This window comes from Ovis aries, chromosome 21 (genome assembly GCF_016772045.2).
Source record: "Ovis aries strain OAR_USU_Benz2616 breed Rambouillet chromosome 21, ARS-UI_Ramb_v3.0, whole genome shotgun sequence".
NCBI classification, from domain to species: domain Eukaryota; kingdom Metazoa; phylum Chordata; class Mammalia; order Artiodactyla; family Bovidae; genus Ovis; species Ovis aries.
The window spans coordinates 31,216,451-31,233,417 of record NC_056074.1 but is presented as its reverse complement, the minus strand read 5'-3'; the positions used below and the strand labels follow the sequence as shown (position 1 = coordinate 31,233,417).

General features: G+C 47.3%; 1 protein-coding gene across 3 annotated transcripts in view; it reads right to left on the bottom strand.

Moving 5' to 3' along the window:
* The window catches only part of OPCML (opioid binding protein/cell adhesion molecule like), a 1,044,992-nt gene that overhangs the window by 668,635 nt on the left and 359,390 nt on the right, over positions 1-16,967 (bottom strand). The window lies entirely within an intron of this gene.

The following is a 16,967-nucleotide window of genomic DNA, read 5'->3' as shown; positions in this document are numbered from 1 at the left end:
GTCTTCACGGGACTTCTGACCCTGCTGGCATGTCTTTTCCGATATCCAAACTTTCTCCAGAATATGATAGTCTCAGTGAAGCCAGGAAACAAAGATAACCCTGAGCTGGCCTTTGATGTGATTCTTTCTCTCCTTCAATCAATTTTATATTTGAGTTTCTAAGCTCAAAGGGGTCTTGGCATGTCCAGCAGTGAACATTCTTCAAATTCCCCAGTTATTTCAAACATTATTCTAAGGTTTTAAGATCCAACCATTTGGTGACTTTTTTGTATATCTGTTAAACATGGTATTACAGGTCCTCAGCCAGTGTCACAGAGCCATACTTCCTTTGAAGGAAAAAAAGAGTCAAAATTCATTCATTTAAGAAATATGTAACAGTTATCTACAATGTGCAGGCTTGTGCCCATAGTGGGGATACGACTGTGAACAAGACAATCTCTGTCTTTATAACACTTGTAAACTATTCAAAGAAAAAAAAAAAAAAAGAATACCCAAACAGTACAGTGTATCTTACTGAAGTGGAAGTGGAAGTTCCATGCAAGTGTCAAGAAAAGGCACCTAGAGTAGACACGAGAGACAGAACCTCCAAACAAGCCCTAGGGACGGGGTGGGCTGGGAGGTGCTGGCCGGGAGAGACGTGCTGCTTGCGCGGTGTGAGTAATCGTCAGTCCACAAGAGCATGGAGCAACTCTTTCCCCTTGGATTTTTCCAGAAACCCCGTCAGCTCTGCTCTCTGTGCCCTGACTCCTGATACTTCCTTTGACACCAGGCTTCCCATTCCTTCGTCTCCAGCGTCTCGTGGTGACTGCAGGGTGCCGCAGCATGGTGAAGACTGTTAGGATGCAGGAAGGAGCCGAGAACGCCATGCCTGCAGGCGTGCCCAGACGCCCCCACGAGGGTGATCTCTACATGCTGCGCTCATCCTGACTCTTGCCTTGCAGACTCAACCTGAAGGAGCTGGCACGTACTTTTCTCGGCCTCCCCATCCCTCTCAAATACCAAAAGTACAAGAGAGGAAAAGGAAGGGAAACACTCCCTAGAGGATAGTTTCTTCGATTCCTTTTAAAGTCAGTTGTCCTGTACCATTCTCTACACTAAGCTCTCTACTGCCTGCAATGAGCTTCTCCCTCTTGCAGAGGGCATGGCTCAGACTCCCCAGTGCTGTAATCCTAGCAGAGAAGAGAACCGTACAGGTAGGTTGTTGTTATTCTTTCCAACTAATAGTGCCGAAAAAACTGCATATCCATATGCACAATAATGAACTTCAAACCCTATCTCATATGACATACAAAAATTCAAATGGACTGTAGACAGAAAAACAAAACTTTACACTATAAACTTTTAGAAGCATCCATAAAAGCAAAATGGATAAATTGGACTTTATTACAATTAAAACTGTCCTTTGACAGACACTATTTAGGGATTGAAAAGATAGCTAAATGCTAGCAGAAAAACATTTGCAGATATCATATAGTTATTAAAGGGCTTATATCCAGAATATGTAAGAACTCTCACAATTCAATTATAAGGGAAGAAACAGCCCAGTTTAAAAGTTGGTGAAATATTTGAAAAGCACTTCACCAAAGAAGATATACTGATGGCAAAGAAGCACACAAACGGATGCCTGACATCATTAGTTGTTAGGGGAAATAAATTAAAACCACAATGAGGAACCACTGGACATTTATCCAAAGGCTAAAACTAAGGAGACTGATTATATCTAGTGACTGCAAGGATGTGGAGGAACCGGAATTCTCTGTGCTGTTGGTGGGAAATGTAAAATGATACAACTTTGGAAAGTAGTTTGGCAGTTTCTTAAAAAGTTAAACATACCCTGGCTATCAAATGATCCACCTATTCCTCTTCTAGGTATTTGCCCCAAATAAATGAAGGTGCATGTTCATGAAGACTTGCACACAAATGTTCCTCTCAACCTTATTTCTAAGAGCTCCAAACTGAAAGCAGCCCAAATATTGATCAACTGGTGAACAGATAACCCAACTGTGATACATTTCTGTCGTGGAATACTATTTGGCAATAAAAGGAATGACATATTGATACACACATTTGGCTAAATCTCAAAATAATTTTGGTGAATAATGGGAACCAAGAAAGAGAGTATATTCTCTATGAAACCATTTAGAAAAGAAAATATTGAAAGTATAAAGCAGTCTATGTGATAGGAAGCTGATCAGTGGTGCCCTAGGGTGGAGAAGAGGATCACAAAGGGAAACGACAAAACTTGTGGGGGTTCTGTGGCTACTATGTTGCTGGTGATGGTTGGTGGATGTATATATTTGCTATAATTTGTCAAGTTGTACTGTTTAAATATGTGTGGCTCCTTGTATATCCATTATATTTTAGTTCAGTTCAATCACTCAATCGTGTCTGACTTTTTGCAACCCCATGAAGTGTAGCACGCCAGGCCTCCCTGTCCATCGCCAACTCCCAGAGTTTACTCAAACTCAAGTCCACTGAGTCAGTGATGACATTCAACCATCTCATCCTCTGTCGTCCCCTTCTCCTCCTGCCTTCTATCTTTCCCAGCATCAGGGTCTTTTCCACTGAGTCAGTTCTCCGCATCAGGTGGCTAAAGTATTGGAATTTCAGCCTTAGCATCAGTCCTTCCAATGAATATTCAGGATTGATTTCCTTTATATTTCAATAAAACTATAAACGAAATGAAACACACAGGACACTGGCCCCAGAGAGCTGAGATGCCTATGAAAGGGATGATTTCAGTGAGCCTAGACGCTTGCATCTTCCCCTATATAGAAAAGCACTAAGTCCCTTAACTTGGGATATCTGGTTTTCTTTTGTTAATGATAATCGTTTCATGTTCCAACTACCTGCCCTTGGTTGCAAAACTCCTGTATATCCTGAGCTCCTCCCTTACCTCCTTGGAGCATTCTCTCAGGGTTACTTGAGATGCTGCCTCTCAGGCTTGAAGTTCTAAATTCCTGTCAATTAAAATTTAACTCTTAGACTTTTCAAAATGGTCCACATTAAAAAAAATCTTAAAAAATCATAACTCTCAAAACAAACAAACAAAAACCCAAACCCCCAAGAACAAAGTAAAACAAAAAATAGCATAAAAACAGACCATGAAGCAACCCAAAGGGGTTTGCACTGGGTTCCCAGAGATGGAGGAGCCTGGTGGGCTGCCGTCTATGAGGTTGCATAGAGTCGGACACGACTGAAGCAACTTAGCAGCAGCAGCCGCATAATGGTAGGAAGTGGGGGAGGGCAGGGCTATAGTGATTAGACTCAAAGGTACTTGGGCCAGCCACAGGGCTGGGGATAGTGGGGCTGGAGACTTTAGAACCAGCAACAAGGACTGTTACTTTGACAGAACTCTGTGAGGGCTTAGAACAAAAGTCGGGGAAGTCAGAAAGTTTATTTCAGGTGGCCTGGCGGCTATCAACTCAGAAATTAAAATTCTGCTGGCAAAGCTGGTCCAACATGCCAGGCCAGAAGTTCTCTACTTGGTTAGGACTCAGCAGGCGGGGCCCCCGAACCTTGCCTGTGCTAATCAGGGCTGCCCGTGTCCTCTGCTCTGTGCCCCGCCTCCGGCTCTGACATCATCCTCAGGTGGCCCCGGCCCTGGGGGTGGTGGGGGGAGCCTGCTTTGGAAGCAGGGTCCTGATTGTGCAATCAGAGATAATTGGCTTCTAGTCTGGTCTGCTTCTCCTCCGGCCCAGCCAGGAAAAGCTGCCTCTTTTGTTTTTAGCGCCACGTTCCTCACTGTCAGCTGCGGCCCATTTTCGTCTCCTCCGTCCTCCTGCATCTTCTCTCCCCGACTCCATGTAGCTCTCCACTCAGATCCGGGCTGCTGACCATCCAGTTTCCCCGCCTGGCCCTCTGCCTCTCCGTGGACAGCATGTCCTCACAGGGCCCCCTCCAGAAGGGCTGCTGGTCACCCTCGGAGACCCTGCCCCCTTCTGCTGTCTTCCCTGGGCAAGACGGTGGCTCCCTTTTGCTCCCCTTGAAGGCAGTACCAGAGCATCTCCTGCTCCAGACTATTTAAAAATCTATCCCCCTGTTTTCTCTTACCAGAAGGTCAGCTTCCTGTGGGCTAGCCTTACATTAGCTCCTGTCTAAGCCCCAAGAGCCTTGAATCACTGAAAATGTCACTAGGCTTTGGGCAGAATCCTAAGTAAAGCAAAACTACTCATTCAGGAAAGAAAAAAAAAATGAGAAAAAGAAGCTGGGGCTGCAGTGACTTTACACATCAATAAGACATATGTATGAAGCTGTTTGAGTTGTTAATGATACACTGTGAACATCCAATACCGCTGGGGACAAAGCACCTTACTCACCACTAATGAATACGATACGCAGAATGGGAGATGGCTCCCAACCCTTTGCAGCCGCCTTTGATAATACAGCTCCTGCACCAGCCCCGCCGCAGAATGAAAACCTCCACCTGAATTGTATCAACGCAAATCACAGGCGCTGCCTGCAGCCTAATGTGTTATAACTTATCTGTTGGACCAACACAAAGATACCCCATTATCAGCCTTGTGCACTTAACTATTATTAATAATAAGCCCCCCTCCAGGCCTTTTACTGTCCGCTTGAGACCTCCCAAATCCTGCTCACACAACCAGCCCCTCAGCCCACTAACTTCCCCTGTGCAGACTTAACTAGCAGAAGGGTCCCCAAGTAGGCCTGAGAGTCTAGGAAATGAGAGCCACATAATCACACAAGGATGCTCTTCTGTGGTGAGCTGCGGTCCTTTGGGGAGACCTCCCCCTGGAGTCCTGGGAGGATGTGTGGGGGTGCATCTGCCTCCCTGCACTTGTTCCTTGGGGCGGCAGAAGCAGGAGGAAGAGGAAGGCTGAGTGGTCCCCCAGTGGGACCCACTCTCAGCCCTGTGTTCCTGTTCTGTCCTACCAGCCCCTAAGCCTCTGTTCGGACACATCTCCCATGTCTGCTCCAGCCTGGTCCTCTGCTGTCTTTGCTCCACTGGGCGCCCAGTGAAATGTCGCCAAGACAATGGAAGAAGACACAACATCTTGCTATTAGTATGGCCCAGGTCACCTGGGCTGGGAGGGTGCAGAGAGCCCCTAGCGCTGGATGGGCAGAGACCAACCAGCAAGCGTTTCTGGCTCTTAGTTGTGTGCTTAGTCTGAGTTGCTTTCCTTTAGCTGGATTTTCTACGGTACTGCTCCTGTTTCCAGACCCACCTTCATTTCCTGCATCTTGTTCCAACTGCACATTTTACCAAAATGTACCAATTCTCTCCCTTGATTGAATAACAGCCTCATGTTCATTTTAGAATCAAGTGAAATATACAGAACTGCACAATCTCTAGCAGGAAACTCCTGGAAGAACTGCTCTGAGAGGGGTTGCTCTCACCAGCCAGCCTGACTCGCTGTGGCTGGTTTTCCTCCTGGTTAGGGAGCAGCACCCAAGACCCGTGTTTAACAGTTCTTCAAACGCTATTCAGGCTTCCCAGGTGGTGCTAGTGATCAAGAATCTGCCTGCCAATGCAGGAGACAAAGAGATGTGCATTTGACCCCTGGGTTGGGAGGAAAACGTGGCAATCCACTCCAGTGGATTGCCTGGAGAAGCCCATGGACAGAGGGGCCTGTAAGGCTTCAGTTCATAGAGTTGCACAGAGTAAGACACAGTTGAAGCAACTTAGCATGCACGCACGCACGCACGCACGCACGCACACGCTATTCATAATAATATTCACAACAACAAATGGCAACTGAAGTGCTATTTACCCTGCTTGCTACTGAGGGCCTCAGGGCGGGCGCAGTGGCTTTATGACTAATAAAGCCGTTGTCTGGTCTGCAGCTGGTTGACCAGAAGCCAACCCCATGCCCCTATTCCCATGCTATTTTCCCTTCCACAGCATTAGAGGCGGTCATGGTATCACCCTCTTGCCTTGCACAGCTGTGCTCTTTCCTAACAGCTGGAAGAGACCAGGCTCAGTGTCCAGAGGGAAGAATGGCTTTCCTCTCATGTGTGGAAACACTCTGCTAAGGTGATCCCTACCCAGTCGCCCAGTCAAATTTTCTGTGGCAGATCACCAGCATTGCCCTCATAATTCCTGCAACAACTCAGGGGACAGAATGTTCAGTCTTTCAGTCGTGTCCCACTCTTTGCGAGCCCATGGACTACGGCACACCAGCCTTCCCTGTCCTCCACTATCTCCCAGAGTTTGCTCAAACTCATATCCATTTGAGTCGGTGATACCATCTGACCATCTCATCCTCTGTCATTCCCTTCTGCTTCTGTCTTCAGTCTTTCCCAGCATCATCCAATGAGTTGGCTTTCCATATCAAGTGGCTAAAGTATTGGAGCTTAAGCTTTAGCATCAGTCCTTCCATTGAATATTCAAGGTTGATTTCTTTTCGGATTGGCTGGTCTGACCACCTTGCTGTCCAAAGGACTCTCAAGAGTCTTCTGCAACACCACAATTTGAAAGCATCAATTTTTCAGGGCAATAGGGCTCCCAAAATACAGGTGCAAAGATGGAGCCCTGCAGAGCTAATGGCCCAGTAGACCACAGCAAGGCCTATGCCCTCCTCCTCAGCCACCCTTCTCCTTTTTCTACTCTGCTGACTCCCTCTACCCCTATTGTCTCTGCAAATAGCAACACCAAACACAGACTCCTTTTTTATTTAGGAAAAAAAGAATGAAGAATAAGTTATCTTCAAACTTCAAGAGGAAACAGAGGTAAGCAGAATGTAATTACCCAAGTTGGAGGTGTGCCATCCACTGCAGCTGCAGAATTCCACGGTGGGACACAAAAGCAATATTGACCAAGAAATATAACGTTACCCTTTGCAGGCCCATTCTGAGAGTCTGCTTCTCACCCGTATTTTTTCAGGAGACCTAAGAGTCTATCCACTTGGGATGAGAAACTCATTCCCGACACCTGCCGATGCACAGGGATGTGGTGTCTGAGGCTGAGCAGAGGAGACAGGTGAGAGGAATTTGTCCTGCACACAGTAAGACGTGTGTGGTTTCTCTGGGGGTAGGGAAAGAGGATAAAGGAGAGAGGGGTAGGGGACTCGTACATTGGAAAATACATCAGAAATGTAGGGTGTGACTTGATTTTGAAGGACCTAAAATGTGTAGGCTTTAGGTATTGGTTAAGGAAACCCTGTGTGCGTGTGTGCATGTGTGTGTGTGTGTGTGCATGAGCGCGCAGTTGGTGCAGAGGATGATATTTTGTGGGGGTGTCTTAGGGGATATCATTTTTTAGCAGAAGAGAATGGTCATCTGAAACCTGCCTTTACAAATGCAACCTATTTTGGGAAAACAATTATAACTGATGCCCTCAAAATTTGCATATTTCCAAGACCAAAAAGGCCAAAAGTACTATTAATGTGAAGGATGATTTTGTCACACTAGTTTAGGGCCCATTTAACAACAGGAAGCTTTTTTTTGTGGAAATGTTCCAAAAAAGAGAGAGAAAGAGAATTATATTTTATAGAGCATTTGGTTGAGCCTCTCTTGGAAAATGTTTCTAATTCTTGACTCTTCCTAATGAGTTCAAGCTTGATCAACTATTCTGTCTGAAAAAAGCATTTACTCTTTGGGGCTGGTAAGGATGCTTCTTTGGGATAAATGGTGTTCTTACACTGTTTATTCATTTATTTTTTTTAAAACTCTACTTAAAATTGAGGTTTACATTACTCTGGAATTTGCTGAAATCCAGAGAAGAACAATAATTGAATCCTTTTGCTATTAAATATGCTGATATGTTTTGCTTTTTTGTTTGTTTTACATAAGGAGAATTGCATTCATGCGTGCTAAGTCGTTTCAGTCCTGTCTGACTCTTTGAGAGCCAATGGACTGTAGCCCACCAGGCTCCTCTGTCCATGGGATTCTCCAGGCAAGAATATTGGAGTGGGTTGCCATGCCCTCCTCCAGGGGATCTTCCCTACCCAGGGATCAAACCCACATCTCTTATGTCTCCTGCATTGGCAGGTGGGTTCTTTACTGCTAGTGCCACTTGGGAAGCCCAAGAAGGGTTGAAAGATGAAGAAAAGGTGTATCAAGGAGTTGCAGATGTCTTCCACCAATTAGGAGCTTTGTCAGAGAGAATACAATGCTGGCTTTGATCCCTGCCAGATTCCTAGCACTGAGCTCTGTGTGTCTCCAGTTCCCATTTCCTGCTGCTGTGTGAACCCTCTCTGAACTCCACGGGGCATGAAAGAGGCCCCAGTCCTGGTCTGCAGGGAGGCCCACTGCAGCATCACTTTCTACCTCCCCCACCCCAGGGAAAAGACCAGGCATGCACTCATTTCCTGTTCCTCCCCTTTCCACTGAGGGTGAAGTTTCACACTTTAGCAGCAAACTGCACTTTCTAGCAACATCAGAAGCTCTTAGCATGCCAGAAAAATCGACCTCCATTTAAAGTGGGAACAGTTTAGAGAGGTTTGCAAACAGCAAGTTAAATGCACCAGGCAGTTAAAACATAGATTCTTTCGCAGAGTCCCCTGTAGTACAGTGGGCTTCCCTGGTGGCTCAGGGGTAAAGAACCCTCCTGCCAGTGCAGGAGACACAAGAGTTGTGGGTTCGATCCCTGAGTCAGGAAGATCCCCTGGAGGAGGGCATGGCAACCCTCTCCAGTTTTCTTGCCTGGAGAATCCCATGAACAGAGGAGCCTGGCAGGCTACATTCCATGAGTTGCAGAGTCAGACATGACCGAAGCAACTTAGCAGACACACATGGTCTTGCTACAGTAATAATTAAGCAATATGTGAAAACAATGAAACAAAATAGTTCCCCTTCTATGAGAGTTTGCTGAGGGTAGAGACAGCATCATTCCCATCCTAGCATGAATCAGCAGCATCGGTGGTCCTGCCAGCACTCACGGGACTCACTGTGTGCCACGTTATAGTAATTAATCGAAGCCTCACACCAGCCTAATGAGGTGCAGGCTCTATTGCTATTCTCACCATATGACTGAGGTCACTTGGTGTTGACCAGCAAGAGGTAGAGCTGGAATTTGAACCCAATGTATCTGCCTCCAGAACACAGGCTTTTCTGAAAGAGTCCTGCAGAGGTACTTGTTGAAGACAGAGATGTTAAGAAGCAGGTTGGCTTTGAAATAGGAATGGTTAATTAGAAGAGGTGAGGCAGGTTAGGCGGATTCTTTAATGGGAGCGTCTGATATTTTAGAGCCTGTGGGAGTGGGGATGTGACTGCTATTGGTCTGATTTCCCATGTGAATGTCAGCTAGAGTTCTCAGGAACACGAGCGGGATGAAGGCTCTTCTCACTGATCAGTCAAGGTCAGTCTTTTATATATTCCCTACAAATGAAATAACGGAGAGCAGATGTGATTCTCCCGAGGTGACCGGGGGAGTCTTAGCAAGAAGGAAAAGAAGAAACAACGTGAGATAAAAGCAAGAGTGTGTGAACTTGAGATGCTGTCCTGGGAAGCACAATCCCATGACTCCAGGAGGGGGCGGGGGGGGGGGAGGGTTGGGGGGGCTGGCAGGAAGGATGGTCTCCACCCTAGGCTGGCCTTTTCCCTAGAGTGGCACCATCCACCACATTGTTCTGCCCCAGCATCGTCCACTCTTGCCTGTGTATCCAGCCCCACAAAATGCACAGGTTCTTCTCCCTCTTGCTCTCCTTTCCTTTGGACCAGGTCCTGTGTACACAGTACTGGATCCAACAAGTATTCAGATGACACTGGACAACACAGCCTTCCTCTGGGTCCCTTGGTCCTCTCTTGACAAGGACCACCTCAGCCCTCCTGAAGCCCTGGCCCTCTTGTCTCTTGCAGACCTCGACATGGAGACTCCGTGTCTTTCCCCAGTCCCACTTTTTCGGGGCTCTGCTTCAGCACATATAACCCATCTCCATCGTCTCTGCTCCTTCTCCTCCCCGTGTTTCTCACCACGCCCCCTCAGCTGTCCAGCTGTTGGAACCACTACTCCAAGTCCCTAGCATTAGAGGACTGAGTGGGTTAGAGCCCACATTCTGACTCTTGTGCTGACTCTTAGCCCGCCAGGCGCCTCCATCCATGGGAATCCCCAGCCAAGAATACTGGAGTAGGTTGCCACTTCCTGCTCCAGAGGATCTTCCCGACCCAGGGACTGAATGTGTACCTCTTGTGTCTCCTGCATGAGCAGGTGGATTCTTTACCAGCAGCACCACCTGGGAAGCCACTGACTCTTGTTAGAGCAGTTAAATAGCAATCACAGTACAGACCACATGGAGTGACTGATGAGATTATACAGTCACATATTGAGTAAACTCCCCATAAGCAGTAGTTATTAGTATTATTAATATTGCTTTTCTCTAGTTTCACCTCTGTCCCAATCCATCATGCCCTCTACCAGAATAATTTCTCAACATGATGTTCCGCCAATACAGCTTCACTAAGTTAAACCACGAAGTTTTCCAAAATGTTGAATAAATAAAATCAAAACTCTGCAGCCCGGCACTCAGTCTCTTCCTGTTAAGTCCCCTCATCTAAGCATCTTTCTTGAGCTCTGGTCAGAACGACTGGTCCACGGCTCCCGGGACCTGCGTCAGTGCCAACACGGCTGCCTGCAAAGCTTCGGACGGGAGTCTAGACCCACTCAAAGCAGCCAGACCCGACTGGAACTTCTTTAACTTCCTCTGATCCTGTTTTGGGGTGTCCCAGGTGGTGCTCGTGGTAAAGAACCCACCTGGCAATGCAGGAGATGCAGGAGACATGGGTTAGATCCCTGGGTTGGGAAGATCCCCCGTAGGAGGGCATGGCAACCCACTACAGTATTCACATTTTATCTTTTTGTTAGTATTGCTCACTTTATGCTATCTACCCACTGTCCTTTTTTATTTTTATCTCTAGGCTATAAAACTGTAAATGTCTGAGATTTGGTTTTACCCACATCTGTCACCCTGTCCATACACAGCACACAGTAGGCTCTGGACGATCTTTGTTAAATATAAGTGACGTTTGTCTCTACTGAAAACTTACGTGGTTGATGACCCAAGCAGAGCTGTTAAGGAGGTGTGGAAGGGAGAAGCGGGTGAGCGTAGCAGAGAGAGCTGTTGATAGAGGCAATCTGATGGCTCAAGCCACCGACCAAGCCCTTTTCCTCCCCGACTATCTGTCTGTATGACACAGCCAGGCAGAAACCACTAGAGTCTTTTCACACTCCTGGACCATCCATCCTTCAACATGGGTATGACTGTGAAGCCAGGCACGAGTCGCGTCAGCTCCTGTGCTCAGACGTGGTCAGGGGGCACATGTCAGCCACGTGGGTACTGAACATCTGCTCCGTGGGGTGGCCTAAGCAGGTGAGTCCAAGTACAGAGCACAGCTAGTCTTGGAGGCATGCCTGAAGGAAGACAGCCCAGCCTATCTATTTGCCAGACAGAATGACAGATGACCTTTGAGCAGCGACCTACAGTGGCTGGGCTAGGGATGGTCTCGCTGGTCACCAGGCCCATTTCTCCCTGCAGGGCTCACACAGAACACACTGTAAAGCTCCCTTCCACTTAGAACACTGTCCATGATTTTCCTGGGTGGAATGTGGTCGGGATAACATGTGGTTCCAGGCCGAGCTCTCTCTCCCGCCCTCTGTGGTCAGACGGCCAATGTGGCCTTGAAGTGCTCAGATCTGCAGGCTGCCAACTGCAACACGTAGAATCAGAGTAACTAATACACTGTGGAAAGCACTTGCCCAAATCTCATCTCTGCTGAACCCCAGAGTAAATGTGGCATAAAGCAGGGATGAGGCCCCCTATGCCCTTCCTTGTGAGGAAAGGGACGTTCAGACGACCTGGCCTGAATCCTACAATTGGAAGCCGAGAGGGACCGTGCACGTATCTGTCCACATTGCCACGCTCCGTCTCCTAAGGATGGGAACTGCTCTTGGCCACTGTTGGTGTTATTTTCTCCCCGAGACGGACACATTCTTCCTCTGCAGCTCTGCCTGCCACTCCGTCTTTTACACCACGTCGTTGCTCTTCTTACGAGGCAGGAAGCGGGAGGAGAGGAGGGAGGCAGAGAGCTCTTGAGACTCTGCCACGTGAAGATGAAGGAGCGCGTGCTGTTTTGTCTGGTCCTTGTTGTGCGTCTCAGAGTGAAGAGACGCTACTTAGTCAGGGTCTGCCTGCCTCCTCGTATCCCGTCCTTCCCTCTCTCCTGATGAGAGGACTTTGAGGGGAATTTCAAGAAGCGGATGCAAGGAGGATTGACATCCTTTTCCTCACACTAGGACACTTCAGCGGCTGGAAGAACAGGGGAGAAATGGCAGCCGCCTCTGCTTAGCTGTGCTCTTCCTTGGGGTGGTTGCCGGGGACTGCTGAGGGTCCCCCTCTCCCTCCCACCTGCCTGACAGAAACCCCAAGTCTAGCCTGGCTCATGCCCAAAGAAGAAAACACGCCAACACAGTCCAGAAACATGGTGCCCTTCTTTTTCTACAACTGTGTGTTTTATTCCTTCCAGTGGGCTTCCCTGGTGGCTCAGTTGATAGAAGAACTCGCCTGCCAATGTAGGAGGCCTGGGTTTGATCCCTGGGTCAGGAAGATCCCCTGGGGCAGGAAATGGCAACCCACTCCAGTATTCTTGCCTGAGAAATCCCATGGACAGAGGAGTCTGGTGGACTGCAGTCCAGGCGGTTGCAAGAGTCAGACACAACTTAGAGACTAAACCACCACCCATTCCTTCAGGTAGAGGGTGTACTGATTTCAAATGCCTCCAAATCCATAAGTAATGGTAACCAGGATAGATCTGGCATGAATTGACCTACCGAGAACACCCTGCTGTGAGCTTAGGGAAGTCTTCGCTGAGCATCCCTGCCCACCAGCGGCCTTCAACATGGCAGCTGGCACACAGTCAGTGCTTCATAAATGTTCATTCAGTGAATAGAAGAGTTTGATTATGGTCCTACTTCCTATAAATGTATATTTATCAGCTGATATCCAATCCCGCTACAAATAGATTGAGACAAATGGCCAAATGTCTATTTTCTAACAACTGCAACTCATTTTGCATGTTCTTTGTTAATAGGCAAGTAAGAGATGGCTCTATCATTTTCTAGCAGGAAAAAAGGAGCTATGGGTCTAACTTCAAGCAATAAATCAAAAACAATACTCAGACATCTGGGGGAGAGACAAAGGGACATTAGCAAAACAGAGAAATGAATTAATTCAAGTTTCTGGGAGACAGGAAGCAACTCCTTCTTGGGTATCTAAGCAAGAAAAATCCTTGCCTCTTAGCAACAGTAGAAGACCAGATGGGAACTGAGTCTTCAGGTGGTCCACGGGCACTGGCAGGAAGTGGAGGTAAGACCACGTGAGAATTCATCTCAACAAATATGTTTTGGTTTCCTCAGTTATGCTGGCCTGATTCTTTAGGGGGAAACAAAGAGTGATCAGAGCTCTATTCACCAGTATCTGAAAGAAACAGGAGGAATAGATGCATCTACCACTAATTAATCTAAGGCTGTGATTCATGACAAGCTGTCCACTAGAATTACCGAGTGCATTGGGCTTGCATGAGAAAGGTATTTTGTCAAGGTGGGAAGTGGCTGTCTATGATGGGTCAGTGAAGAGAGGCAGAATTTACTTAAGCTTTGTCAACTAAATATCATGTTGGCTGGCAATGATGGAAGCAGAGAGAAGAGGAGATTATAGCAAGGGGAATGGTTTCATAGTAAACCAGAGAAAGGTAATTATTAAATTATTCAGTAAAAGAAGTGGGGATAGAAGGGGAAAAAGGTTTTATTGAAAAGAATACTAGAAAGTTTGGTAGGGTCACATTGTTGAGGGTTTTAAGTGTGAGGCTGATACATTTATGTTCAATTCTGAATGCAATAAAGAGCCATGGAAACTTGTGAACATAAGAGTGAATGGACACTTCTCTATCCATTGCTCTGCTGATGGACATTTACATTGCTTCCAGTTTTGGCTGCTGTAACTACCGCTGCTATGAACATGAATGCATGTATCTTTTCAAATTATGTTTTTCTCCAGATATACGGCCAGGAATGGGATTGCCGGATCATATGGTAGCTCTGTTTTTAGTTTTTTTAGAAGACGTGGCACTTATATCTAGGCTTCCATGGTAGCTCAGATGGTAAAGAATCTGCCTGCAAAGCAGGAGATCTGAGTTTGATCCCTGGGTTGGGAAGATCTCCTGGAGAAGGGAATAGTACACATATACCAAGGAATATTGCTCAGCCATAAAAAGGACAAAGTCATGCCATTTACAGCAGCATGGGAGTAGGAAGTGGCAGCCCACTCCAGCACTCTTGCCTGTAAAATCCCATGGACAGGGAAGCCTGCTGGGTTATGATCCCTGTGGTTGCAAAGAGTCAAGGTAAGGCTGAGCATAGCACAAAGCCAGCAACATGGATGGACCTCTCTAGAGATGGCCATGCTTGATGAAGTACATCAGACAAAGACAAATGCCACATGATAACAGTTACAGATGCAGAAAATAAACTTAGGGCTCCTGGGATATAGGAGGGTGAGAGAAAGTTGGGAGATTAGAGCGGACATATATATACTACTATACAATAGCTAATAAGGGTCTACTGTATGGCACAGGGAATGCTACTCAACACCCTGTAATGACCTCTACAAGAAAAGAACCTAAAACACAGTGGATATGTGCATAACTGCTTCACTTTGCTGTACAGCGGAAACTAACACAGCATTGAAAATCAACTATAATCCAATAAAGTTTTAGGGGAAACAAAGAGTGAATAGAAAAAACCTGAATCTTAGGAAGATAACCCTAAAGGCGATGGGCAAGCTACACTGCCAAAGGAAGGGTCTGGACATAGGAAAACCACACTGAAGGTGAGGCAGGACCAGGAGGCTTGGAGGCCATGCAGTGCATTGGGAGGGGCCTGGCTGAAAGCCAGAGCAGATGGGCAGGCTGAGGCCATTGACTGAATGTGAGGATAAGAGAGGTAGTAGTGGAGGAAAATTCTAGGGGTTGGAGCCATGGTGATAAGGGGAAGGAGGAGGATGGCATTAAAAGTCAGGGGAGAAGGGAGAGTAAGTTCATGCTAGGTGAGCTCAGTGTTTCTTGTAGTGTAAGGGCTGGAGTCTTGAGCAGAAACAAGGAAACAGAGAAGGGTTTGAGAGAATTAAAAATGATGAATATTGGGGGGAGCTTTTGTGAGTTTAATAGGGGATGAATTCAAGCAGGAAAAGGAAGTCCTGTCCTATATTCTGAAGATCTGTTTCAGTCTGAATTTCAGTACCTGACTGTGATCTACATTTGCTGGTGGACCTTCCCTCCTGTGGTTGGCCGGCACCCCACCAGGAGAATGTTGACTCCTGGAGTTATGCCTTCTCTCCTCCAGCACCCAAGTGCCTCATGGCTCATCTCAAGAGAGTCTCACCAACTGTACCTCACTAGAAGAGCCTCCCCAGATTTCACAGCTTCTTGCATAACTCGTTGCAATTTGTAAAGAAAGGTTTAGGATACAGGGTATTGAAAGAATGAAAAGAGTACCAAAGTCAACACCTTAATTTCCTGACCTTTACAAATGTCAAGGTTCTGATTCTCCTAGACCCCAGTACCCCAAGAAATTAGAGGCCTCTGCACTTAAGTGCATATATATGTTGTAAAGAGAAGACCAGGACCATGTGGTCTTGGTAAATACCTGACAAGGTGTTAAGGTCTAGTAAATATCTTACAACGTATTAAGATGCTGATAGCCAATTCTAATGATGGCAGCTCTGTGGAAAGAGATTTACATTATATCATTTCCAACTACAGATGTGAGTGTGGACAACTCAATGATGCACTGGGTGAAAACTCTTGAGAGTCCCGCTTCAGGCTGACCATTCACTGGCCCAGTACCCCTAGAAACATCACTCGGCTTTTCTGCGACTCTGGCTGCTTGATGGAGCAAGGGGGTTAATGATGGCCAGTAACTGCCTGCTTGATAAAAACCGTGGGGATGGCGGCGATGTGCTGGCCTCTAGATAAGACCCTCTGAGCTCCAGGAAGGGGAGGTCATGCCAACAAGAGTGCAGAGTTGCTCACTATTACAGCTCCATTCCCCACCCTGGGCTGTCTGTGTTAACCTGGGGGACTCACGGACCAGGCCTCTTAGGACAACAGGGCTGGAGCCCATGTTTGGTATAGACAAGGGGGGAAGTCATGCTTGAGCTTAAACATCTAAAAAGAGCTGTCAAATTTGTCAGCCGTTCCACTCCTGACCTCTGCTGAGCGCTGAGAGGCGGCAGTGCCTCCACCGGCAGGAGCAGGATGAACGGAGCATACTTAAATAAACGACTGCACGGCAGCCCCATCAAATATTAAAGGAACCAGCTCCCTCCATCAGCAGCGGGGCATGGGACCCCATCCCTGAGTGTCAGGGCTCCCAGCCTCTGCCTCACACGCACTTAGAACAGCTTGTCAGAGAGATACTTTTGTTTCTGAGGTTGTCATCCTTGGCCTGAATTGCTGAGCCATTTCCCATAGGCAGGCTCTACCTTTAGCACCCCAGATAGAGCACAGGGATTGCGGTGGGGGGGGGGCGGCAAGGCCAGCCTGCTGACCATTCAGAAGGGAGAGGGACCCATGAGGAAAAGCAGGGTGGCAGTGGGTCACAGGGGCTTTGAGGAGTGTGAGATTTTGATAGGCTGGAGGACATAGCTGAGAAGCCTGGATCCAGGCTGCCCAGCAACTGGAGGAGGCGGCACCTGGAGAAGAGCGGTGCCATTGGAGCAGACAGGGAGATGAGAAACGCCACCCGCTTCACAATCTGGAGAGCTCATGGCCTGGGAGGAGGAAGGCCAATTCTGATTATAAACAGCATTTACCTGGACAGCAGCAAGAGAGCGTGGTTTGTAAAACAGCATGATAAAGCCTATCTGGGGTGGCTTTGAGGGGATTAAATGAAGGAATATGCATATGTGATCAGATGGTTTGCCTAACATGCACAAAGGCCCTGCCTGCCCCACCCCCCATGGCTGCACAGGTGACCCCAAGGCTGCCTGAGCACATCCCATCAGCTCGGTAAG